This window comes from Ornithodoros turicata, chromosome 6 (assembly GCF_037126465.1).
Source record: "Ornithodoros turicata isolate Travis chromosome 6, ASM3712646v1, whole genome shotgun sequence".
Lineage (NCBI taxonomy): Eukaryota > Metazoa > Arthropoda > Arachnida > Ixodida > Argasidae > Ornithodoros > Ornithodoros turicata.
The window spans coordinates 33212124-33238297 of NC_088206.1; the positions used below are offsets into that span (position 1 = coordinate 33212124).

The window sequence follows — 26174 nt, forward strand, 5'->3', positions numbered from 1 at the left end:
ACGTCACAAGTGGAACCGCCGCCCGGTAGTTTTTCTCAAATTTCTCACGAAGGAGTATGGAAATTTTGAAAGCAATGTGCGTTTATGAATGAAGTTGGGACCACGGTTCTGAATATCACAACGTCTTCATACTTTCGGAACAGCAGCGGAGCTGCACTTTAATGCTCTTACTGCGGCTCAAGTTGGCGGCTGCCCCCTGCGATGGATACTGCTTGATCGATTTTTCTTATCGGTTCACGTGGAGCGTTCATGAAAAAATAAAAATAAGAAAGATAAAAGTAAAAATAAACCGATCAATAAAAGAAAGAAAGAGAAACAACAAATAAAGCTGCAGTTCTAAGTACCGTTATCCTAAGAAACATTTATCTATGTGCAAGACTTCTTATCAGGCCGCTATCTCTTCGTGCGCACCGCTGGTGGTGACACCACCAAGCACCACGTGACCAGTGGGGTCCCGCAGGGCTGTATCCATAGCGCCCTCCTCTTTAATCTTATCATGGCTTCCTTCACCCTGTTGATCCCTGCTCATACATCCATCACAATATACGCCGACGACATCTGCATCTGGACTTCTGCAATCCGTCGAGATACGATCCAGCGCCGACTGCAAAGCTCTCTACATGTGATTATCACCTATCTTGCCTCCAGTGACCTAACAGTGTCGCCGACGAAGCCTGTTGCGATGGCGTTCTCGCGCAAGTGCTTCCGCAGGTATCCGCTCTACCTTGACGGCTCCCCTCTGACTTTCGCCACTTCATGCGGATACCTAGGTGTTATACTTGATCGCGACCTGACTTGGTCCTGCCATGTGAAGATGATTACCACAAAAGCGACTGCCTCAGTTCACGTCCTCAGACGGATCGCTGGTGCGTCCTGGGGCCCGTCCTGCACTGATCTTTATCGCGTCCATCAGGCCCTCGTGTTGGGGACACTACGCTACAGCCTCCCTATCTTGCATGCCCTCAGCCAAACACAGGAGCGCGAGCTCCTTAACATCCAAACCCGCGGCCTTCGCATTTGTCTGGGAGTACCACGAACATCAGAGACTTACGGCACTCTTGCTGAAGCACGGAAGACTCCTGTCCCTCTTCTGCGGGATGCTGATACACTTCGAGTATATTCTCGCTATCTGACCAGTCACCCTCACCACTATCTTTGCCATATTGACGACGAATGCCCTGACTCAGCTTTCGGCAAGACCATCGCCCGGCTGAAGGATCATCTTCCTCCCTCCCCAACCACTCCCACATATGCGCCAGCAATGTGGACCCTTGCGCGTCCTGATATCTGCTCCACCATCCCTGGTCTTCAGCGCAAGCGTGACACTCCCGCACCGGTAGCCCTCCAACTCGCCCTCCATTGTTTGCACTCCACGTATCAGAATCATCGCCAGGTATACACGGACGGCTCAGTCACGGCAGACAGCTCGGGTGCTGCATTTTATATCCCTGATAGTGACTTTCAGCAAGCCGTTGTCCTCGCATACCCGATGTCTTCTATGGAAGTGGAACTCCTCGGCATCCTCTCTGCTCTACAGCACCTGCTCGGTGTGCCGGCTGCACAGTGGGTCGTTCTGACTGACAGCAAGGCTTCACTGGATTTGCTGCTCTCGTTTCGCCCCAGCACCTTATGCCCTCTCCACTCGCTCATACTACAAGCTCTGACACAACTTGCGGCAACTGGCCATTCTGTGACGCTTCAATGGATCCCCGGACACGTAGGCCTTCTGAGTAACACCCGCACAGACACAATAACAAGAGACGCAACATCTAACAGAGCTCTTCCTGCCACGCCTCTGCCCCTAGCGATCTCTGTCTGCCCCCTGCACATTCGTCGGCGGCGTTGTGTCCATACCCAGCAGTTCCGAGCGGACTCTACCTCATATCATGATTTCGTACGCCTGATTGAGCCCATGCAGGACTTCACTATTGCCTGCCGCTGCAATAGAGCTGAAAAATCACTCCTCCACCGCCTTCGAATGAATGTTGCACGGACACCCGCGCTCCTGCATAAAATGCGCCAGACGAACTCCCCCGTTTGCACAACATGTTATGTTTCTTTTCTTTTTCGTTTTTTTCTTTTTCGTTTCTTTCCTCTTTTTTTCGTTTTCGCTTTTTTGTTTTCGTTTTCTTTCCTCTATCTTTCGCTTTCTTTCTTTGGCTTTTTTTTTTCGCTTTCTTTCTTGCCGCCTTCTTTCCTTTTTTCGTTTTCTTCCTATATTTTCGTCCCCTTTCCTTTTCCGTTCCTCTGTACGAAAGGAATAGCAAGTCGGCCATTGCCTGACTAACCTTTCCTTGCTTTTTTTCTCAATAACCATATTCCTCCCCCCTCCCCCCGCCCTAGAACAATGGCTCACGTGCAGTCACAACTACAGCATCGGCGTAGATCGCGTCGGCGTCGTCCGCATTAGCTTGTCCGCGCAAAACTTTCTCATCAGTAGCATTGAGGAGGATCATCCCGCCAGTTTACAACCGCTATCGATGGAAAGTGAGATAACTGACGGAGCTGGCAATCACTTCAACTTCTATCATGGAAAGGCGAATATCGACAGAACTTTGCTGGACGAATTTCATCGACTGCGAAAGCACCGCACAAGCACTACGCAGTCCGTGGAACAACCAGACAAACCCCACTCGTTGTCGATGCGTTGTGGTCGCGTAACCGTGCTTGCGAATTTTTAGTTTTGGTTTTGTGTTCTTCCTTTTCTTTTCTTCTCTTCCTTTCCTTTTCTTCCCCGTTTTCTCCTTTTTCTCCTCCTTTCATTTCTTTCCTTTTCTTCCCAGTCGTTGACGCTCGTAGCTCCGAATGAACGTTCCGTACGGCTCCACGCACAAGACATTACACACGACTAGGTGTCCTCCTCAAGACATCACTCTTATGTCTTTGTCCCCTCCCTTTGTTTTTGATTTCTGCCAAATCCATGGATGGCCTGAAAAGCCATTTTAGAATGAATATATATAAGATCACAGTGTCAGTATCACAGACGGTATACTGGCTTTGAATTCGTGGCATATCAGCGGGATGCCACGTAATTATTGCTTCCATGGGAACTTCATGGAGACCTTATTATTTTAGTCTTGACCTTGGGTGGGGGCAGTTCTTCCCACCGCTTGATGTGGTTTATCGGCTCCTCTGCTCGACAATGCCTGGTTGTTGGACAATGCCTACCTTCACCGGTTGCCAGGTGCCAGAGCAGCGCTCTTGGGAGCGATAACGGGCCGCGGTCATCGACAACGGAGCTTATGCTCGGCCTCGACGGCGCTCCTGACCTGCAGGGCCCAGACAGCGCCTTACGCACGGAAGGCATGCTCGTCGGCGACCTACAAGGTCACCAACAGGGTGAGCCGCCATTTCAAGTCGTCACCCACAAAAAGAATCGCCCAGGGGGCATCCCGGTAGTCTTCAGGTGCAAGAGCGACTCGGATTCCTTCTGGAATGTGAACCCCGATCTTATCGCCCATGACATCCTAACAGCAACTCAGGAGAAAGTGCTCCATCACCGAATCAATAAGCAGGGCACTCTCATCCTTCATGTCTCCTCCGAGCATTCGGCGCGCAGACTGCTCAGCCTGAAGTCGCTCGCGAATATACCTGTCGAACCCCGTATTCCAGCTTCATACACTCGTACCACGGGCAGAATATCAGGTGTTCCCCGCCATTACAGCGAGGACCAGCTATTGGAGTTCTTCAAACCCCGTGGAGTCACCGCCGTTAAAAGAGAAATGGCCTTCTCCCGTGAAAGCGACGGATCTGCCACCGCAATCACGAAGTCCAGCGTCCTCTTGACTTTCCAGCCGGGCCTTATGCTCCCTGCAGAGATTCCCCTTGGGTTCACGTATTACCGCGTTTCGGAGTACATTGACCCTCCTGTTCAGTGCTTCAACTGTCAAAAGCACGGTCACTATGCAAAGGCCTGTCGTGGGCCACAAAGATGTAAAGTGTGCTCTGGCCCACATGACTATAAAGAGTGCACTGCTCGGCGCGAGCCGAACTGTGCCAACTGTGCCGGACCACATACTGCGACCTTTCGGGCGTGTAAAGTTGCCAAGGCTGCTGCTGCTGCCCATCGTCGACGGGTCCTGAATGGGAAGGCCAGCTCTGCGCCGCCAGACAAGCGACCGTCCCCTGGGGCGCGTTACCGAACACTGCGCGAGCTTGCGAGCTCGCGATGCCTCCGCCTTCCGCGTCGTCTTCACCATAGCAACAGGGCATTCACGTGACGGTCACGTGGTACTCTTCGCGGGTAGCCAAAAAAACCCCGTTTTTCGAGAACGGCGCAGCTACTGCGCGTGGCAGAGGGTAATCGCCCGCGCAGAGAAGGAAGAACAACGCAAAGCTCCTCGACGTTCGCGTTGCAAATGGCGGACCCGGTGGACTTGTATCTGCTTTTCCTCGAAGAAGGTGTTGCTGAGGAAGAGCCGGTACGCAGCTTCCGCAGTCATCGAGATGCTTTCGAAGCGTTATCGGAAGACGAGTTCATTGCTACCTTCCGATTGTCGAAGGAAGCTGCCAGGGAGGTGTGCGAAGCTGTTAGGCCGGACATGCAGCGCAGTAAGTACACGATCATAATGTGGTTCATTCTTTGCGCACGTAACAGCACCCCATTTTTAAAATATACATTTCAGCCCGAGAATCCCGTCGGACAACTCTGAGCGTAGAGCGGAGAGTCCTCACAGCCCTTCGTTTCTACGCTACTGGAGCTTTCCTTGGAAACATTGGAAATGAGGAAACGATCGCCTGCAGCAAGCGTGCAGTGTCACAGGCTGTCCATGAAGTTAGCGAAGCCATCTTAAAGTACCTTGCGCCCAAGTACCTGAGGTTCCCCACAACTCCTGAGGCGAAGCTAGAAGTGAAACGTGGCTTTCATGAGCTGGCAGGCTTCCCAGGCTGTGTCGGTATGTGACCACACATGATATGTACGCATGAAAAGGCTAATGCACAGAGCGAATCCTGTGTTATCTTACGTGTTTTCAATACACTGATTTTCGGTGCAGAGGCGTTTCGTGCGAGACAGGGGTCTATGTCAGTCACTATGTGCACTGTGACTCATAATGTAGTACAGTATACATGCTGTACTTATAAGTTACGAGTGATCACACATGGTTGAGTTGACTGTCTGTTGAAATGTGCTGCCTGCGACATATCCCAAAAAGTGTGTTCATGATTCCAGGGGCTATCGACGGTACGCAGGTAGCAATTTTGCAGCCGAGCATTTTCGACCCGAGATTTGTGGATGGCAATTACTATTGCCATAAAGGCTACCATTCCATCAACGTCTTAATGGTATGTGCCTTTTCTGCTCAGAATTTCAGTACCATGCATGTCTCAAACCAGTACGAGGCACAATTGCCCCATGTCTTTTTCTCTTCTCCAATAATGCTTTCTTCCATTTTGCTGTTCGCGAAGGGCACCTACAACAAGGTTCTCATTAAACATGTTTTCATATACCCAGGTTTGCGATGCCTCCATGCGGATACTCTTCCTGAATGCCAGGTTCCCTGGTTCATGCCATGACGCAGCTGTATGGGCTGCCTGCAACCTCCGTCAAGCCACCTCAACCGTATTTGAAGAAGGAGAGTGGCTAGTTGGTAGGATGCGTTTATCTGTTTATAATGCAATTTGTACTCTTACAGTACACAGTGCATTACACTTCACATTCAGTTCATTTCAGCAATCCATACTTGAACTAAGCAGCTGTATTCTATTAATTAATATACATTAAGTAGTGGGTTAATTAACATGGATGCATTACACTGTTGCAAGTTGTATAAAAGAACATCTGCCTTGCTAACTATCAGTTGTGTGAGCACTTTATTGTGTTATTGGATGAAGGGATAAATTATTGTGCCAGATACATTTATTACAGATACATTACATTACATATACATACATACATTATTACATGCCAGGTACATTACAACAACATTTATTTTCATACACTTTCATTTACATTATCTACAGCAGCATAACACATTGTCAACATGAATATATAAACACGCACAAACTCCTCCCACTTCTTCCTGCTCTCCCTTCTCTATCCATTTGTCTGAATTTGTGGATTTTCAAGAGAATAAATATAACTTTACAACTATTTACAGGTGACAGTGGCTACCCCCTCCAACCTTGGCTGATGACACCGGTTCGTACACCCACGACATCGGAAGAAAAAGATTACAACGATGCACACAGCAGGACCCGCGTGTGCATTGAACAATGTTTTGGGCTGTGGAAAATGCGGTTTCGATGCCTCCAAAGGTACCGTACGCTGCACTTTGCTCCTGATCGAAGCTGCAGAATTATCAACGCCTGTGCCGTGCTTCACAATATGTGCTTGGCGTACAACACCCGTGAACCTCTTGATAATACAGATGAAGGTGATGGGCCAAGTGGGGAAGGGGCAGAAGCTGGTGCAGCAGGGGAGACACAGGAGGATGGAGCACAGGAAGAGGAGGACCATGACTCTCAGCCTATGAGAAATCGTGCAGCACAACTTAGAAGCCAGCTCATTACGCATGGTTTTAGGCGAAGAAGATAGCCTACCTCATTGACTGTCATTTCGTCTGTCTCTCTCCAGGTGATAAGCGAAATATTCGCTCATAGGAGTGAGCAGCTGCAAGTGATAAGCAAGCTGTGATATGTGCAGAGACTGTATATTTTGTCATTCACGAAAAACAACTGAGGCTGAGCTGTGCTTGAGATATTTTAAAATGTAATTATCTAGCCAAGTCAACCCCTATTTATCCAGACTTCACAGATGTGGATCCAGCACCACACTGACAAACAGCATGGTGATAGATTCTAGTCCATTCAATGTTCCTTCATGCATCCGGGCCAGAGTTTCTGGATCAGACCAACGATTTTCTGAAAATGCTTAGGAGATTGCCCAACAGCTGCCTTCACATATCCGGATTGGAGGGCTCAGTACAAAGTGCGCTACATTTGTGTGCGGTATTGAGTGAGAGACAGTGTGCGGCCTATATTTCATCAAGGCAGTGTGACAACCTTGAAGAATTTCCCCTCGGACCTGTGTAACATGCATTGACCAAGTCATTTGAAGCCCTGGAGAATGGCGACTGTAAAACTTTCAACAACACCTTCAGCCATGCACATCACTTTGTCAGCTAATGTGTACAGTAATTTTATGCAAGTGTGCATTGTACCGTTGTTGTACTGTAGTGTACTGTTTCATACCTTCTGAAATCAACATCTTCTTTACTATCATCTAGTGACTGATCCCCTCTTGAGTTCTATTCATCAGGATACTTCACTTTCGATGCAATTTTTGTTGTAAACTACAAGATGAAGATAAAAAAGGGTTGACTGTAAAGAAGGCAGTCAAAGACTACCCGTACCTGTTTTTTCATTACATTTTCTTAGTCCTCTGCACAGCTGTCGTCATGAACTCAAGTGAGAAATACAGTGTGCACAATCAGTACTACCACTGCTCAACTGATCAAGTCAGCTGACATGCTACTTTAATGTGCTATGACTACTATTATTCACAATCATTCAATCCTGTTTCTCTTACTGACAACATTGTCCCATATCTGCCTTTGTATACAACGGTTCAACTCTACCTGACAAATTGTGGTCAAACAGTTGACCGTCTTCTTCTGCTCTTCCAGGAGAGCCTTCTGCTCGCTGAGCAACTCTTGCTGGCGCTGCATGAGTTGCCCAGCAATAGAGGGAGGAACTCTTCTCCTCCGTCGTCGGCATGCACCACCTGTGCCCTGGCGCCTGCTGTCAGACGGAGGAGGTGCTTGGTCCTGTAAGCCATGGAATCAGATGTTTTTAGAATAGTGGCTGGACAGTTTTCACCATATTGACATTACCGTCTCGGTTGGCTCAGCACCAGCAGGACCGGCCGAGGTCGATGGTACAGGCTCTTCCACGTCCTGAAAGAAAAAATATGTACAACACATCACTCTTTTTGAAGGAAGGAGGACTCTATATAAAAAGGATGGAATGTGAAGTGTTCTCCATTTGGGTGTGCTGTTTCATAATTGCTTCAAAATCGTGTTATTCTAAGATTACTGTACATGTCTTACAGCAGAGACAGGAAGTCTCACTTCCATGGCTCCGGTTTCCACAGAGGGCTCCACTCCTCTGGGAAATCCTGAGGCGGAGTCCCATCCAACAAGGGCCATCACCCTCTAGTCGATTCGAGACAGGTGGGCAGCGATGTCCACAGGAGTGGCCCCCTGACTGGACACCACGTACCCACTGCCTCCACCCGTGGCCTGCATTTTCCGCGTCATTTCCCGTGCGCGGCTGCGCACACGGTACCTCCAGTCTTTCCAGAGCTGCTGCCACCCCTTAGCATCTTTATTAAATGCCCCAACAGCATTAAGGGTGGCAGCGATCCGGTCCCATTTGGCACGGCGATCAGCTGCTGTCTCACCCCGGAGGAAGGTCCGGTTATTGCAGAGTTCTGGAGCTTCCTCCAGTAGTGACAACAGCAGCATCCGTTGTGCCTCGGTTGCCATGGCTGTAAAGGGAGGAAAACCATTTACATTGATCACATTTACACTTACATTGATATGACGCATGTCAAACTTGAAATACTGCATGATTAATAAACTCCCCTCAGGTTTATTCATTTGCATGCAACTGTACAATACGCTTTAAACATGTGAATGGAGGCAGTGGGTCATGTACAGCTCTTGGTGCAGCTGAAATTGCATGTATTCATGCACTAGCTTTAGTAATGTTTAGGTGAGTCTGAATAGGTAGCTGTACAATTCCAGCATGAACAGCATTTACACGAAGGATGGTGCAAGCCTTTCGCCTTTTTCTTTTCTTTGTTTCAGATGTTACTTCATGTAGATGGCTACTTACTTTATCAATTGCACTAGAGAGGGAGGGATCGCTATTGTCGCTACATCTCCCTATTTTTCACCATACTGCTGTTTTTTTTTTTTTCTTTATTCAAGATAATCATGGTAAGTTACTAACTACACCCCTACAGTAGCGCGCCAAGACAGACTGTGTGAAATGTTGCTTAAATTATACGCCGGCGCTGAAGGATCAAAATGAAACGAGAACTTAACGACCCACATCATGTATCGTGTGTACCGAGAGTGTTAAACTGCGTCGCCACGAACGTAAATGTGTGGTTGGCGCCTGCTGCAAGCGTATTGTACAGTGTAATATAACTCGCGTCAGTGGAAGAAGTTCAATACGAAAAGCTCGTCATGGCAACAAAGTGCAGCATGCGAACTTGCGACGCAATACGGGAATGTAGCTACACGATTTCATTTCGTTGACTTACATATTCATGGCTTATACTAAGTCCTGTTGGGATATAAACTTTCAAAAGGTGGTATACGACTGTGCGATAGCACAGGCAATTAATTCTGAGAATACTTTTATACTTACCGGTAAATATTTGGGTTGTTCACTTTCGCGAGATGAATTTGGCGGTTTTCGTAGCAGACGACGAAGAGGTGTTCCCCCATTGGTCAAGTTGAAGAATAAGACAAACCACTCAAATGAATTGCAGTTTCGAGGCGTACTCACAATTCTTTAATTCATACGAACAAAAGTATACATTGCACTTCAAGTTTATTTCAACCTGTTGTTATTGTATTGCTGTTACGAGACGCACGTGTTCTCGAGAGTTTCTTCGCTCCGCCACGGCTCGCGATGCGATGGCGCAACGGTAGTGTTACTGATCGTGCGACTGCCACCTGCGCAGCCCCGACGATGGGCGGAGCGTCGCGAGCTCGCAAGCTCGCGCAGTGTTCGGTAACGCGCCCCTGGTTCTGCGGACCACTTCCCGAGCATTCCTGAGCCTTCCCGAGTCTTCTCAAGCGTTCTGAGGAGTGAACAACCCTTAAGAGAAACAAACCAAGCACCCCGGCCTCACAAGGCCTACGCTTCAGTTGTCAAGTCAACAGCGCCTCCACCTCCTACAGTACCTGGCCCTCGCACGTCCGATGCCGATCGACCCCAAGTATCTGGGCCTTCAGTAGCAGGCTCCTCCCAGCTGCCCAAGGGACAGGACACCCACTTTGACGCTATCCTCCCCATGCTCTTCGCTGCGCTGCGCGCCATCGTTCACCAGTTTCCTGCGTCTGCTGGTCTGTCAGCAGTCCAAGTGCTGCTTGCTCTAGAGCCACTGCTCAAAAGTTGCCTTCGTGCCCCTGCCACCCATAATGGATAATTGGATGCACCACTCGACGTCAGTGCGCTACGAAACCACGGCCATCTTCCAGTGGAATTCCAGAGGGCTACGGTCGAAGATATCAGACTTCCGCCAGTTCGCATGGCGTCATAAATTCCCTGTCATGTGTATAGCAGAATGTGGACTCTCGCCTGACTTTCGACTGTCTAACTATGTTACTCACCTTTCGGAGCCCCATGGTGCACGAAGCCGCGCTGCCATTTTCGTTCGTTCTGACACTCCGGCCATTCAGCGCGACGTGCAGGCGCAAGGCTTCGGCGAGTACGTCTGCTGTTCAGTCCGCCTGGGCTCCCTGGATGTCACATTAATATCTCTATACCTCCCGCCGGCAGTCAACTACAATGTCGATGATCTGGCTGCGCTCCTCGCCAGCCTTCCCCCGCCTTACGTGCTATGCGGCGATTTCAACGCGCATAATGCCATCTGGGGTAGTACCCACACCGATGCAAGAGGAGAGGGGCTCGCAAGCTTCTTTGCAGACCACAGTCTCTGTGTCCTCAACGACGGCTCACCCACGTTTCTCTACGGTGCGTTCCTCTCGTCGTGCCTGGACCTCACTGTCACCTCAGCGTGCTTAGCGCGGCGGCTGGTCTGGTGCGTGGATGCTGACACACTCGGTAGCGACCATCTCCCCGTTTTGATCGGCGTCAGGGGCATTCGTCAACTCGCCACGTCCCATCCTGTCAGGCGAACGGACTGGCAGAAGTACAAGGCGGCCATCGACTCGGTCCCTCTGAGCGGCACGCTGGAAGACGAGCGCATTTTCCGGGACACCGTGACCAACGCTGTACAGGCGGCTACGACGGCTTTCCGTATACCTGCGCAGTTCTCTGCGGTGGACAGCGAATACGCTAGACTCCGTGCCCTACGTCGCCGTGCTGAGAGACGAGCCCGTCGAACCCAACTCCCTGCACACCAGCAAGACGCGCGTCGAATCCAGAAGGCCGTCCAGCGCCATTTACGCAAGCTTGCGCGGGACCGCTGGCGAAGTTTTGCGTCCTCTCTCTCCCCCCGCACCCCCATGACTCGGATCTGGAACGTAATGAAGGGACTATCTTCTCCTGTCACGCTCCGGCACCCATTCCGTGCCCTGTCCCTAGCCACCGCACGCACGGAGCTGGATATTGCTACGGAATATTGCGCTCGCCTCGCAGCCGATCCCTCAGCCGACCAACTATCGGCCCGCGGCATTCCAGTTGCTTTGGCGTCGTCCGCGGAGCCGGCTTTGGATCTTCCGTTCTCGTTCCTGGAGATGGACTCTGCGCTGCGGGACTCCCCTCAGCACACATCCCCCGGGCCGGACCGAGTTACCTATAAAGCGCTTCGGAACCTTCCGGATTCAGGTCGTGCTTGCCTCCTGCGGATGCTCAACGCCAGCTGGCAAAGGGGCCACGTCCCTCAAGTCTGGAAGACCGCTATGGTTGTTCCCCTTCTCAAGCCTGGCCAATCACCCCGCAACATTGACTCCTTCCGTCCGATTGCTCTTACTAGCTGCGTGGGCAAGACGTTGGAACGCATGGTGTTCCGCCGCCTGAGTTGGTACCTCGAGACCGTGCGATTCTTCCCCGAAGTAATGCAAGGCTTTCGGCAGGGTCGGTCGGCGATAGATAATGTTATCGACCTAGTGACTGAGACGCAGCAGGCAAGAGCTGAAGATCGCATGACTGGTGCCGTCTTCCTGGACGTAAAGAAAGCGTACGATAGCGTTTTTCATAGCGCCATCATCGCGACACTGCAAGAAAGTGGTATCGGAGGCGCTCCCCTTCTTTGGATCCAGGACTTCCTGAGCGACCGCTTTTTGTTTGTTCGGACCACTGAGGGGGACACTGACCCCCACCCTGTTAGCCGAGGCGTTCCTCAAGGAAGTGTGCTCAGCCCCCTGCTCTTCAATGTCATCATGGCCTCTCTTCCTGCCCTGCTGCCCCACCACACGCGCCTCACGCTATATGCCGACGACATCTGCTTATGGACATCTGCCGCTCGCCGCGACACCATTCAGCATCGACTGCAGGGAGGCTTAAATATTATCGTCGCGTTTCTCGCCGACCGCGGTCTCTCCGTTTCACCCAGCAAGACTGTGGCCATGGTGTTCACTCGTCGATCATTCACGAGGTTCCCGCTCGACATTGAAGGTTCACCACTGCCATTTGTCCCGTACTGCAAGTACCTGGGCGTGGTACTCGACCGTGACCTTTCCTGGTCTCGCCACATTAAGGCTCTTACCACCAAGATCAACAGTTACGTGGCGGTTCTTCGTTGCCTCGCTGGTTTGCGATGGGGCCCATCCTTCTCTGACCTCCGCCGTGTCCACCAATCCCTCGTGCTGGGTTCTCTCCGGTATAGCCTTCCCATCCTGCACGGTATCAGCCGAAGCAGAAATCGAGATCTGCTCTTTAGCCAAGCCAGGAGCCTCCGCGTCTGCTTGGGAGTCCCTTCGACCACCGAGACATACTCTGTCCTAGCCGAGGCACGTGAACCGTCGATCGATGTTCTGCGGGACGGGGCAACCCTCAGTGTTCTCGCACGGTACCTTACGCGGCACCCTCTCCACTACCTTCGCCACGTCGACGAAGACTGCCCAGCCTCTGACTTCGGTCGTGCTCTCGGTCTCCTCAAAGGGTCCGTCCCTGCACAGTTCTCCCTGCCCTTGCACGCCCCTGCGATGTGGACGCTTGCAAGACCCGAGACCTGTGCCACTATTCCCGGCCTCCAGAGGAAGAACGATGTGCCTGTGACAGTAGCCCGCCAGCTCGCGCTCGAGCATCTCAGTTCGGCCTATCCTCTGAGCCGCGCCATCTATACTGATGGATCGGTAGCGAATGCGTCATCTGCAGCGGCCTACTACGTCTCGCAGGAAAACCGTGACCTCGCCCTCCGACTTCCCTACACAGTGTCCTCCACGGATGCGGAGCTGCTCGGACTGCTGGCCGCTCTGCGGTATATCGCTGAATCTGTGCCTGATGCGTGGGTCGTCCTCACAGACAGCAAGGCGTCTTTGGCGCTCCTGTCCACATACCACCCGAGTGTCGTGAGCGATCTGCGTACCATGGTACTTCAGGAGTACGCCCAACTCTCCTCGGTCGGCCACCGTATCTGCCTTCAGTGGGTACCCGGGCATACAGGGCTACACGGCAACACATGTGCTGACGCGGCTGCGAGCCGCGCCGCGCTTGATGCGGCCACGCCGGTGCCCCTACTACCGCTCCCGGTGTCTGCGTGCCGCCTGCTTATACGGCGTCTCTGCGGCGACGGCACCCGCCAGTTTCTTGTAGACGCTATCCGACCTAATGCGTTCCTGCAGTCCATCGACCCCTCACTGGAGTTTGTCATCGGCTGCCGCTGTACCCGCGAGGAGGAGACCCTTCTACATCGTCTCCGGCTGAACGTTGCCCTCACCCGTTCACTCCTGTTCAAAATGGGCCGCGTCTCATCTCCCACTTGCCCCTGCTGCGGTGTAGAAGACGATATTTCTCATCAGCTCCTCCACTGTCAGCGTCACCACCATCATCGGGCCGTGCTCTGGCAACATCTCTCAGAGCTTGGGTGCACGGACGGACGGACAGACGTTTCCCTCGCAGCACTCCTTGGCCCTGTGCAGCGAGCTAACCAGTGGAGAGTCACAAAAGCGGTGCTCCGCTTTCTGCGTAACACGGGTCTCCTGGGCTCCCTGTGAGCCCTGTGTTTCTCTCTCGGCCCAGTGGGCAGTCACCACAGCGCTCCTCCTTCGAACCTTGTTAACGCCTTGCGATTGTGTGACTGTGTGTGTGACTTTTCAGTTTTAGTTTTGTGCTTTAGTTTGGTTTTTCTTTTCCTTTTCTTTTCTTCTTTTTCTTTCTTCTTTTCCTTTTCTTTTCTTCTTTTTCTTTCTTCTTTTCCTTTTCGTTTCTTCTTTTTCTTTCTTCTTTTCATTTCTTCTCCTTTCCTTTTCCCTTTGCTTTCTTTTCTTACTTTTCCTTTCTTCCCCTTTTCTCCTTCTTTCTTCCCCTTTTCTTTTCTTATTTTTCCTTTCGTCCCCTTTTCTTTCCTTCCCCTTCCCTTGCCTTTTTTGTTTGGAATAGCAAGCCGACCTTCGTCTGGCTGACCTTTCCTTTCTTTTTCTTAATAAACATATTCCCCCCCCCCCCCTACCTTCTCCACGGTACAGAAGAAGGTCATACGGAAGCACGTTCTCGCACAGCCAGCAGTGCACCAAACTGCTTCCTTCTCTGTTGTGGTCTCATTTACGTCACGTTAACAACGAGATTATATTGGGAATGAGGATTGGGGAGGTTTAGGGTATCGCCAGGGGGCGATACCCTAACCACACCGGTGGTGGTGGTGGTGAGGGCGGAAGCGTTGTTGAGCTGCATTTGGCCAGAGACCAAGCAAGTGTGATATAGAGAAGGGGCGAGAGTCCAGTTGACTTAGAGACCCGGAGAGCTCAGCTCCAGAAGGTTAGTAGTGTGGCCAATGAAGAAGTGAGAATGTGCCAAACCCTCTAGTGACAGCACCTGGGAGAGTCAACTTGTCTCAAGCGGTAACGATCAAGCCACATGGAGTCGCATTCGATGAATTCATGCAGCATCTTGACGTGAGCTGTTTCGTGGCATGCGGAAAGCGAGTGGAACTCTCATAGCAAGCGAGCACTTCTCCTCATCATAGGGGGGGGGGGGGGGATTGTCCGTTGTTTTTTGGCGGGAAGCCAGGGGTGTCACGGGGCGTAGAGTGGAGTCGAGAGAGTATAGCTTGTGCGGTGCTGTCCGCCTGCTCATTCCCGACGACACTGCAAGGCGCTGGAACCCACTGGAGAGCCCGCCCGTGACCTCTTTCATTCACATGGCGGGAAGCCATTAACACATCCGTGACTAGGGATGTCTATCAGCCGTGTATGCCATAATTTTCAATGGCTTGCAATCTGTGAAGTAAAATCAACGATGTGCTGCAGAAAGAAAAGGATGACATACAGTTCCGCAGCTGTTGGTGCGCTTGCTTTTCCGCTTTCTTTTTCTTTCTCGCTTTGCAGTTTTTTTTTTTTTTTTTTGCTGTTTCGTTTTGTATTTTTGTTTTCATCTTCGCATATTTTTTTTTGCTTTTCGTTTTTTTTACGTTTTTGCTTTTTCATGTTCTTTGCTTTTTCTTTTTGTAGTTTTTGCTTGTTTTTTGTCATTTTCTCATTTTGTAGTTTTTTTGCTTTTTCGTTTTGTATTTTTTTTTCCTTTTTCGCATTTTGTTGCTTTTTCATTTTGTAGTTTTTTTTGCGTTTTCACATTTTGTAGTTTTTTTTTTTGCTTTTTCCAGTTATGGCCGTTACGCAGGAACACACAAAAGAGAAGTCCACAAAGAGAAGAAGCGAGGACAAACGAGCTGACCACCAGGTCACTCGAAGCTGGTCGTCGTGGTGCTGCCGCCGAACCAGCCGGAAGGCGGTTCTGCCGAAGCGGAGTGATCCACCGTGATTTCCGGGATCAGGTCCTCCTCTGTGCCTTTACGCCAGCAGGAGCCCAGGATGTCTTTATGTATTGCGACGAAGACCAGTGGACTGCGTTTCGTCAGGTAGCTGATGAAATTCAGTCCACTGCATGAAAGCTTGTAATCATTAAAGGAAAGCTTCAGTGTTTTATAATTTTGTTCTTACTTCTGGCAAGTGGACCTTGACCCAACCCTCTACATTCTTCAACCAGTTTGGTAGTGAGAATGAATAAAATATTTCTACACCTCTCTTCACTGAGCGGTAATACATGTTAGCACACTTCTCTGGATACACTTGAATGATCCTGTGGTTTGACATCAAGCTGTGTTCATCAAAACTTAAAGGCTGGTTTGCCATTAGTAACATTATCTGGCACATGTAATGAAAGCATCCACATTCTTGTGAAAAAAAGCTGAACGTATGAACACAGGGCAAAACTATGACCCTAACAATATTTTTGGCCTGTCGTCATGTTTGTCCTTCACTTGCCACATGCTGTAAGCAACACAGGAGGAGCCAGGCAATGCCACCACTGATTTAACGAAGCATTTGGTGTCGGCGGGCTTCTCTGCCACCCTCTCTGTCACCAGCACCCGCAAGGTATCTGCCAATTCTGTAGCACACTTCGTGTTCGGTAACGTCCTTGCACCTTGCCAACAATACTTCTGGAAGGAAGAAGCCAACAGTTAACCTAGTTTTATGAACGTTGTATGATAGGAACAGGTGACCTCACCAACAATGCATGAGCAGAGAGCAAGGGATGAAAAATCTTTCTTGGAGTGCGCTCCTTTCAGGCTATACTGCAGCGCGACGGAATTGCGGATGAGTCGATACATGGTAATCCTCACACTCTCCTGGAGACTGTTGCCCCCCAAGCGTGATATCATAGCAACCTGCAAGATAAAAAAAGAACATAAATGCATATCAAGTTTAATGCTGAAGTGAACACTAACCAGCCTCCCCTTTATGTTTGTGTCAGACAGTTTAGTGCTGAAATCTTCAAGTTCGTCGTCAGATCCTAGAGGAAAACGTGGCAGTTCAACATCCAAAAACGCTTTCTCTTGTGACATGGCGTTGCTCATCCTTCGATTTTTCTCCCCAAGCACTTCACAGACATTTTCAGGTCCACAAGCAGTGTGTAGATAGACCGTTCAAAACCTACATGAAAAGATTTGAAGACTGATGCAATAGGATCAAATGCAAGGCCAACAAGAGAGTCATCTGACAGTTTGCAAGGTACAGCGGGGTGGCAGGAACAATTGATGACCAATATGGATACCTGTTTTATTTGTGTCAGAAACTGGTGATGGACTTTGGTGGGAACCTGTTGGAGCATGAAAATTCAGTTAGCATGTATCAATCAGAGCTGACTGAGTTTACTGCTGACAGAGCGACGAATCAAATGTACCGTTCTGACGACAGTGAAGAGAGACTTGAGAATCACGAAATGGAATCTGGCTGACATTGTTCTCTACATAGCCTATAATAGTCCAATGCAAAAGATGGCAAATCAGTGGAGTACACACGGTGTTTATTTATTTGTTACTGAATTTTTATTTAAAAAACTATCAGAGCAAGATAGGTGCCATTGTAGTAGGTGGGTTATGTGGTCAGGCAAATGTCCTGTGGTGCAGCGTCTACATGTTCTGAGCAACTAATTATCTAAAATTCGTTAATCTTTCTAGAAAGAGCGAGATAGCAGAATTGGAGCCAGTCATTATTCGAATCCATCATCCTTATTAAACACCCTGGGAAGTGAAGGTACTTTGAGATATCAATTGCGACAAGAGTGACAGCCAATCCCTGTGAGACGGTCACGTGCTTTGGAGCGATAGAGCTGACTGGAGTAGGTGCTAACCTGTTGACATAACTCTGCATTTTGGGCCTCGAAACACACATGTCACCTGATAAGGCGAGAGTTCAGCCACAGCTATGAACTCACGTGAAGGTCGATATGTTGTACTGGTGAACTCAATCATGCCGCATATTAGCGCAGTCACCAAATAACATCACACCTGCTGTCTTTACAAGTGTGATGTTATCCGGTGAGCAGAGCCGTCACGAGGCAACTTTGTGCCCGGGCCAGGGCAAATCTGGACCCCCCCCCCCCGTTGCCGCCAGAACCTCAGTAAACAAAGAAAAGAAAACGCTTATTTGCACTGCCTAGAAATGCCTCGTAAATTCAATTCTCCTCATTCCCACTTTATACTGTCTAACTAACTTGTCAGGGCCTGCCGTTTGGCGCCCCCATCGCACCCTCATCGCTACAGCTCTGCCAGTGGGTGCTCTAACGTGCAACATGATGGAGCTCACTGATACACAATGTGATCTTCACGTGAGTTCGTAACCGTGGCTGAACTCACGCATTACCAGATGACTGTGATCGTGAGTTTAGACACCCGAAATGCCGAGCTATGCCTGTAGACCAGATAGGCCGCTATCGGACTCAGCAAAGGTGAGGGTCATGTCTTTTCTGCACTCGAAAAGCGCGTAGTTCCAGCTCATTTGAATCATGAAATTTCACAATTTATATCTCAAAGCACGTTCACTTTGCAGGGCGCTTAATCAAGACTACAGGTTTGAATAATGACTAGCTCCAATTTTGCTGTCTCGCATATCCCAGACAACATGCAATTTTTTAAATAAAAATTCTGTAGCGAATAAGAAAGAACCACCCTGTATATATTGTAGACAGTCTAGAAAATCCAGACATACTATAGTAACCACCAACATAATGCTCGACCTGTCTGGTGTTGGAGGGGAAGTTGTCGAGCTAACCCTAAGCTAGTAATAAAAACGAAAAAGAACATACCAGAGTCAAACTCTTGCAAGAAATTGTTATCTTGGTAAGACAAGTTAACAGGGCTATGGCCTAAGTGTGGGCTGAACCCTGAAATGAAATGAACCATGAAATGAAAATGAAGCTCCAGAAATCAGAAGGTACACAATATGAAACGCATTATCTATAGTTGCCCAGGGTTGTAAGGCTATCCTAAGATGAACTTCTGCACAAAAATGGTTTGCGCTCAAAGAGGTCCTGCATGGGGTGACGAAATATCTAAAAATGTGGTAAATTTGTTCCCCTAAAGTTACTCCTGAAAACCCACCTGCACGGCACTCAGTCACCGTTGCAGAACACAAAATATTAGCTGACTTCAGTATCTGAAATAAGATTCTATTTCTGCTCCGGTCATGATATTGTTCCTTAATAACAGCTGCATACCTAGCCAGCTCCTGTGTATGATTAGCAGCGAATGGCCCATTGCACATTCACCAGATCAGAGGCACCTCCAACGCTTTCGGACGTGTGTTGGTGCAGTTACCAGTGAAGCCTCCCCAGGACCCACATTTCCCACAAGCCAACTTAGCGCGAAGTGCAGGCAAGCTGACTGATCCGCAAAACGAGATTCATGAGCTGGACACACAGAAGCCTAATACTCATGCGAATCACTAAATTCAATCCTAGCGCTGCTAACTTTTCAGGATTTTATCATAAAGCTGTCAGTGTGTTTCGACCTCTGCAGAGCTCCTTGAAATTACATGGGGTCAATTCGAAATGGCAGACTCACACTCACAACACTGGGCCAGCATCAAACCTCTGAGACATACATCGAGTGCAACTTCATTTGTTATTTCACAATGGTTTACTTTCGAGGTATGTGTACTTAGTATTTTGAGCTGTAGCGTTTAGCCATACAAGTGCTTGCTCTATTAGTAACTTTTGTGAACCTGTCAAACTGTACACACACAAAGACATTGTGATTATAAAGGGATGCTAGGAAGGAAATTAACTTACTGTTGTTAAACTGGGGTACAGGTTGTGACAGCCAAGTCGGACTTGTAGGTGACAATGACTGAGCTCAAAGGTCTTGACGAAAGCCTGCAAAATCCGCAAACATGCGACCATTGCTGTAGTGGTGAAGCATAAAATTATCCAGACTCAAACAGACATACGTTTCTTCGGTAGGCGCACAGCACCCTCCACGCAGCGCTCTGGATGTGCAGTATTGCTCGTCGCACATTGTCTTGAGTCTGACAGCAAGATAACAAGATAGATTTTTCCTTCGCACAAGCCTTTGATTTACAGCCAACTCACCCAGGTTAGAAGTTCTTAAAGAGCTCGGGAGGCTTCGACTAATGTCTGAGATGATAGAAAATCCAGAGAATGGTTGTGAGATGCACAAATCTGAGGTAAGCAAATGACAACATACCCATCCGATTTTGGAGTTCACAGACTTTTCACAGACAGTTCACTTGGGCTGGATGGTTCAAAGTGAGATTGCCAAACATATTCTTAAAGGCTAAAGCGGAAATAACAAAATACAAGAACAAAACTGGACAGGAAGAGACCGGGACAACGGCCACAATACTGTTCCCTATCGCAAGATATTTTATAGTAGACGAAATGTTGCAGTAGTTCTCTAAATTAAAAGAAAAAAAAGAATCGTAGTTCGAAATTGTGTATTTAAAGCTGTTTTACCTTGTGCAGGAGGGGTGGTTATACTGGGGGATAGCCATGTAATATCAGGTGCTGTAATGTGAACAAAAGCATAAGTCAAGCACAGTGCAATGGCCAGACAACATCAGTCATCTTTCACTCTACAATGCACGTACGACTTTTATCACTCGATGGCAACTGTCGTAGCACCAGAGGTGGCACAGGCAGAGCAAGTCCCACATCGTCACTGCTCCTTCCCAATGTCCTGTTGTTTTGCATGTCACTAATACAAGCAGAGCACCAATGATACAGACAGAACCGTGCAGTATAAAAATGAAGAATATTCAAGTAATTACTTCACCACTTGGCTGACTTCAGCAACGGAGATGTCCTCACTGTCAGACTCTGTCTCCACGTTTGATGTACACAGGGACTTCTCAAGCATTGCTACAGCTGTTGAATAGGATGCTGGAAAAAGTATTTGCATATGTTTTTTTTTTTCACATGCTCAGCTGAGAATCACTCACATGCACGTCCAAGGACACGAACTGCCCTGCTCTTCCATCGTCCTGGGAGTTTGTATTTTTTCACCATGTCCTCTCTTTTGTAGTCTGGCATTGAAATAGGCCACTTGCATTCACTCTGCTCTTCATTCACCCATGACATGGGAACAGCGCTGGTTTTCTCCTCCCCGAGGAATTCGATGACAAGCCATACTTTAGCACCTGAGTTCATGTCTGAGACTGGGGAAGCAGGTTACACTGCAAAAGACATGCAGCATATCTGGGATCTTCTGAACAGAACACGAATAATCGGTTTATCAGGCTACGAGTGACACCGATTCTTCTTTTTTTTTTTTTTTTGCAAATGGGCAAACGGAACAAATGTGGTGGAATTAACAATACAGCAAGTGACTGCATGCACTCACATTAAAAGTAAGCACATTGGCGTCCACGCCACCTCATGATTTCATGTACGGTGTCAATCTTTGAATCTCACTTTCTCACTTGAGTCTCACTTTCGCATCTACTTTCGGCTGTCACAAGCGGGACACAGATAGTCAGTCTTAAGAGTTCCAAGCTGTGCATAACTGCTAGTGCATGAAGCAAGTTATGGAGCATTGTATTTTGTCGCTCAGATGCGAGGGTATCAATTTTTATCATTTACAGATTTTTTAAATAAAAAAGCTATGAGAATGGTACAGACGTCATTTTTTCAGTTGATTTATACAACAACAACAACAACATAGATGAATACAGCCCGGTAGGTAACTCTTGAAGAAAGTACGAAATACAAATGACTAATTACCCAAAAATCGTTAACGAACTCTTTAACAACAAGATTTCGAGGAGAAGCGAGATAGCAGAATAAGATACTACCCTCGTTGAAAGCCATTCCACATTTAAGAAATGCTGATGTGCATTAAAATATCCTTCCCCAAATTTTGATATGCAAATGTGCCAAAAATGCCGGCCTCAGGAGCACATCACCTTTGCCAACAAAGATAGAAAGCGGTTTATCTGGTCAGCAGACCAGCAGCAACTTCATCTCCATCGCTCCAAATCGTATGGCCCTCTGACGTGAGGTAATCACTGCGCTCCCTGCGTTCCCGGTCGCTGCGGTTTCGGTTTCCGCTCATTTACATATCAAGATTTGGGGATCGATATTTTAACGCTCTTGCGTGTTTCAGGACTTTTAAACGTGGAATGGCCATGGCGTGGATAGCCTATCATTCTGCTATCTCGCCTTTGGAAGAAATCTCCTCCTGTGGCTAATTAATGAATTCGAGGTAATTAACCTTCTTGTAGTTGCATATTTCTTGAAGAGGATATCTGCCCTGCCGTATGACTCAACTGCAAAAAAGATGTGCTGTTCTCATTTTTTTTACAAGTGTGTATATGTTGCGGCCCAGGTATTCAGAATGATGAAAATCAGCAACCAAACAGTACAGCTTGTAGGGGATATACTGCACACACCATGGACGACAACAACACATGTACAACTTTAGAGCTCCGAAATTTAGTTGTGTATTATGGGGGTGACAGTGTACCCAGTGCCGTATGGAAGCTTCACACATTTAGCAGCAAAACTCTCTTTAGGCCATGTCTGCAGAGTGTTATCCAACTGTCCAGTTTTGAAAATATGCAAACGTCAAGATGGCAGTGGATGCAAGTAGAGATCTGACACAACCACATGCTTGTACCCAGTGAAGAAGTCTGCATGAACTTCATGCACCGTGACCACACTCCCATCAGTCAGCATGCAACAGGAGTCTGCATCTGAGGTAACCATCAGAGATGCAACACCGCGTTTGCGTTTTTCATCTGCAGCCTCAGACACAACTGGCTTCAGTTCCGAGAGTCTTCTGCTTACTTGCGCCAGTGGCATATTTGGTGTGCGGACCAGTTTCTTCATTGCACCGAGATAGCTTTCGAACTTGAAAGCAAAGAAAGAATCGAGAGGTCCGTGAACCCTAGAGTCCGCGGCAAAATGACACAACCCGTGTACATTATACACGAGGTTGCTCTTCCCATATATAGAACCGAAGTTTTGCACAAACAATGCCAGCAAGTTCGACCCGTACTCGTTGAATTCTAGATAAAGACTTGGGGAACAAAGGATAGAAATGGCCACATGCAGAAGCAAAAAACGTTCATACATTCGTGTTTGCAAGACACGCTTCAGCACAGTTGGACCAATGTAGAGGATGAATGAACGGAACTCCACTGCCTTCCAATACTCAAGTTCATCAGTGGTTCGAGGCTGGCGTTGGAACTCCAGAGGCAATGAGCATTCTTTTAGGTAATGATTTAGTTGCTGCTTCTGTTGTGCACTAATGCGAAATGGAAGCTTCCCAGATATCCATATGTGCAACAAGCGCCGCATCACACCTAAGCAGACCAGGTGCATGTAGTCCAATGCAAATGACACCACCATGTCAATCTGCAAAGTGCAAAACGGAGAAACAGAATTGTGGTGGTTTGCATCCTCCATCGCCCGAAATGACTGATATGTTCGCAAAATGAAACCTGTGCACTCAGGGAAAATCACACGGCTGTCAACAAAGGCACCCTTCAGTGTGCAGCGATCGCAGGAGCTGTACCCAGTGTGCCCCTTGGTGCACTTAACGAATGATCGTGCTGGGACATCGCAGATCATAGCTTTTAACACCACACTGTGCACCTTTCCTTGTACAGTTATTCCACTTTCTTCTAACTGTTTCATTTCATCAAGAAATTTCTCCAGGTAGCTTCTCCAGGTAGCAAGATCAGGTGGCTTTCCGGGACCATAATATATACTCACTGGGAGAGGCCTGCTATTTAAGGTATTGGTCATTGAACAAGTTATTGGCCAAAAGCTATATGGAGAGCTTCTGTAGATAGGGATGCCGTCAATGTTAACCTGTAAGAAAACAGTTTCACCTGTCTGGATGCAACTTATGTTCAACACTCTTCCTAGCTCCTTGATTAAACCAAAATGGACAAAATTGTTGGTGACGGACGAGGTTCGAGCTGTTCCAAGGATTGTACGTGCATCTTTTGGAATGTCATGGCCAAGATCTCTGAGAAGTATCGCAATATCATTAACTGCAGCATGTGTTAAGCTGTGACGAAGGGCAAGGCTAGCAACTCGTTCCCTAAGGTCAGCAGAAGGAGTATCATGTGCACGATCTTCAGCCAATGCACCACTTAAATCATCAGGATCATCACTCGAAGATTCCAACACAGAGCACAACTCATCCTGTTGACTCTAAGATCGTTTGTTCTTGCAAGATCGCCTTGTGTTTGTTCTTGATCCAAATCATAGGTGCGATGCTGAAGCTCAATGCATGGTTCATTGTACACAGAGGACGGCTGCACTTCACACGGTTGACAAGAAGTGTTTGGCAAATGGTGAGCACTATTTGTGGCTGGAGAATCATGAGGTGATGGTACTGCAGTGCTCTCTGCATTATCGATAGCATCCATCAGAGCATCGACTTCTGTGCGCACAGCACGGTAGTGCGTCCACCGAGACATTCTAAATCGAACAACGTCCATGTTATAAACACTATTATTGCTAAACATGAGAGAACTGATGTTCTGTGGCTGGAACAACATAGAAGGGACAATCAGGCCTCAAGTTGCCTAAGAAATTAACGATGAAAGATGAAAGTCATTGAAAAGGTTAGCCAGCTGTAGGGCTTTCATCTTTAACTATTATTGCTCAGCAGGGTTGTCTGCTGGATCATTGACTCCATGCGTGAACAATTGAGGCATTCGGTTGACCATACAGAAATCAAATCGCTGTCCACAATACGACATGAATGTGTATTTATAGCGTACCTTCAGGGGATTTTCTTTTCGGTGTCTTCAGTCTCAGTAGATGGCATTGAACACCAGAGCGTTGTACCTAAATCGAGAAAAAGCGAAATTAGTGTCGTTCGTTTCTTGACATGCCGCTATCTGTGCGCCACGGCAAACATTACAAGACAAGCGCGTTCTCCAGCGTTTGTAACGTAATAACAGTTACTATTATCTTGTATCTTAACGTAGCGCTTTCACAGACATAGACGACACCATAAAATGCGTGTGGTAGTGAACAATCCGACGTTGCCCACGTCGTTGTAGGAATTCCGAAACTATGGGTCAATTCCGAAACTATGTGACGCTACACTGGCGATCGTTATAGGCCAACCGTCAATTCTACAGCGGTGTCATCACCACGTAATGCTACATACGTATGTTTTTAAATGCTCTAAGCACTACTAGGGGCCCACGAGACCCAAAAAACACTTACGTGTCGTCGGTTTCTCCAGACACACTTTGAAATCTTGCGGGCGAGATTTCCTCCAGTTGCAGACACACTGACTGGGCGACGGGGGCCACTGTCAGTGGAAGCAGGGACGGCAGGGCCGCAGGGCCATCGACACAGAACCGAAACTACCGAAAATTCGTCTTGTTCAAATGCAAAACGAAAGATTCTATTTTGATTGTCGTTACAAAATGTATAGACTTTTGGTCACTTATGCATTATTAACTGAAGCTTTTCTGAAATATATTATCTTCTTATGTTGAGCTGTCTATAGCGCGGTATGACGCCACCAGAGCTCCGCCGTAAGGTTCGCCGTCATGGCTCTGATCATTGTGGAATTGTGGAGTGTATCTGATGTGTGTGGCGTTAGTTTATGACTGAGTGAAAATATGCGTATACGATGTGCTTCGTAACTTGCACCTGGCGATCACTGTATCCTGGCCAAGCACGAATTATATCAGACATCATGACATTATAACAGACAACTTGCAATTGGTGGAAGCATATGCTTCCACCAATTGCTAGTCGACAAATGTGAAGGCTATGTGTTGGTGTGTTTTGGTCTTTATAACCTCGAAATATTGTTTGAGCTCCATTGTCGAGCATCGGAACAGCAGCATGAATTCCAGGACGTGAAATCCAAAGGAAAATAAAGGGGACACTTCTCTGTATTGGAAACAATCGTCACGCAAGTCAACGAGCAAAATGCACGTACGGGATCATAGATAAACCCAGAAATCGTGGTACATGGCGTGCGCTTCCGGTTCGTTTGCGACTGGAAATGGCGCAGGTAACCTGTGCGCAGTAATTTTCATATCTCAAGCAACCTATGCGGTGGCTACTTTGGTAAACCACAACCATGCACCCTCAGTGCAGTTTCGTCTTTAACTTCCATTGTGCCCTATGAAAAACAACGTAGAAAGGAATGTCTAGGTGCGAAGAGGTCTGCTTCATGTTCCGCTTGACATATCAATATGGACCATTGCTATGCTATGAATAGGATGTGAACATTTTCTGGACTGATTGAAATGAGGAAAAAAGCATCTTGATGCAATTTGGTATTACTGTATATGTGTCTCCGTGTGCCCATCAATGTCCTGTAAACATGTGTGTGCATAGCGATGATGTTCTAGTATCAAAACGAAGGGAACACTCTAGTAGAAGCAGCACAAAACACAAACAACTGAATCTCGTCGCAATTGTCGTGAACATCGCAGGCATCGAGCAAGCCATCCTCAATAACCGGGAAGTAAAACTTTGGGATATCGCAGCACAGCATAACATTAATGTCGGCAGTATCGAGATCA

At 48.1% G+C, this 26174-nt stretch overlaps 1 long non-coding RNA gene across 1 annotated transcript; it reads right to left on the bottom strand.

Moving 5' to 3' along the window:
- Positions 1-16269: 16269 nt before the first annotated feature.
- On the bottom strand, positions 16270-16703 carry LOC135397833 (uncharacterized). Its single transcript, XR_010423791.1, has 3 exons — positions 16589-16703; positions 16369-16528; positions 16270-16300 (listed from the first exon to the last, which is right to left on the bottom strand). It is a non-coding gene; the product is annotated as an uncharacterized LOC135397833 (long non-coding RNA).
- Between the last annotated feature and the right edge of the window lie 9471 nt (positions 16704-26174).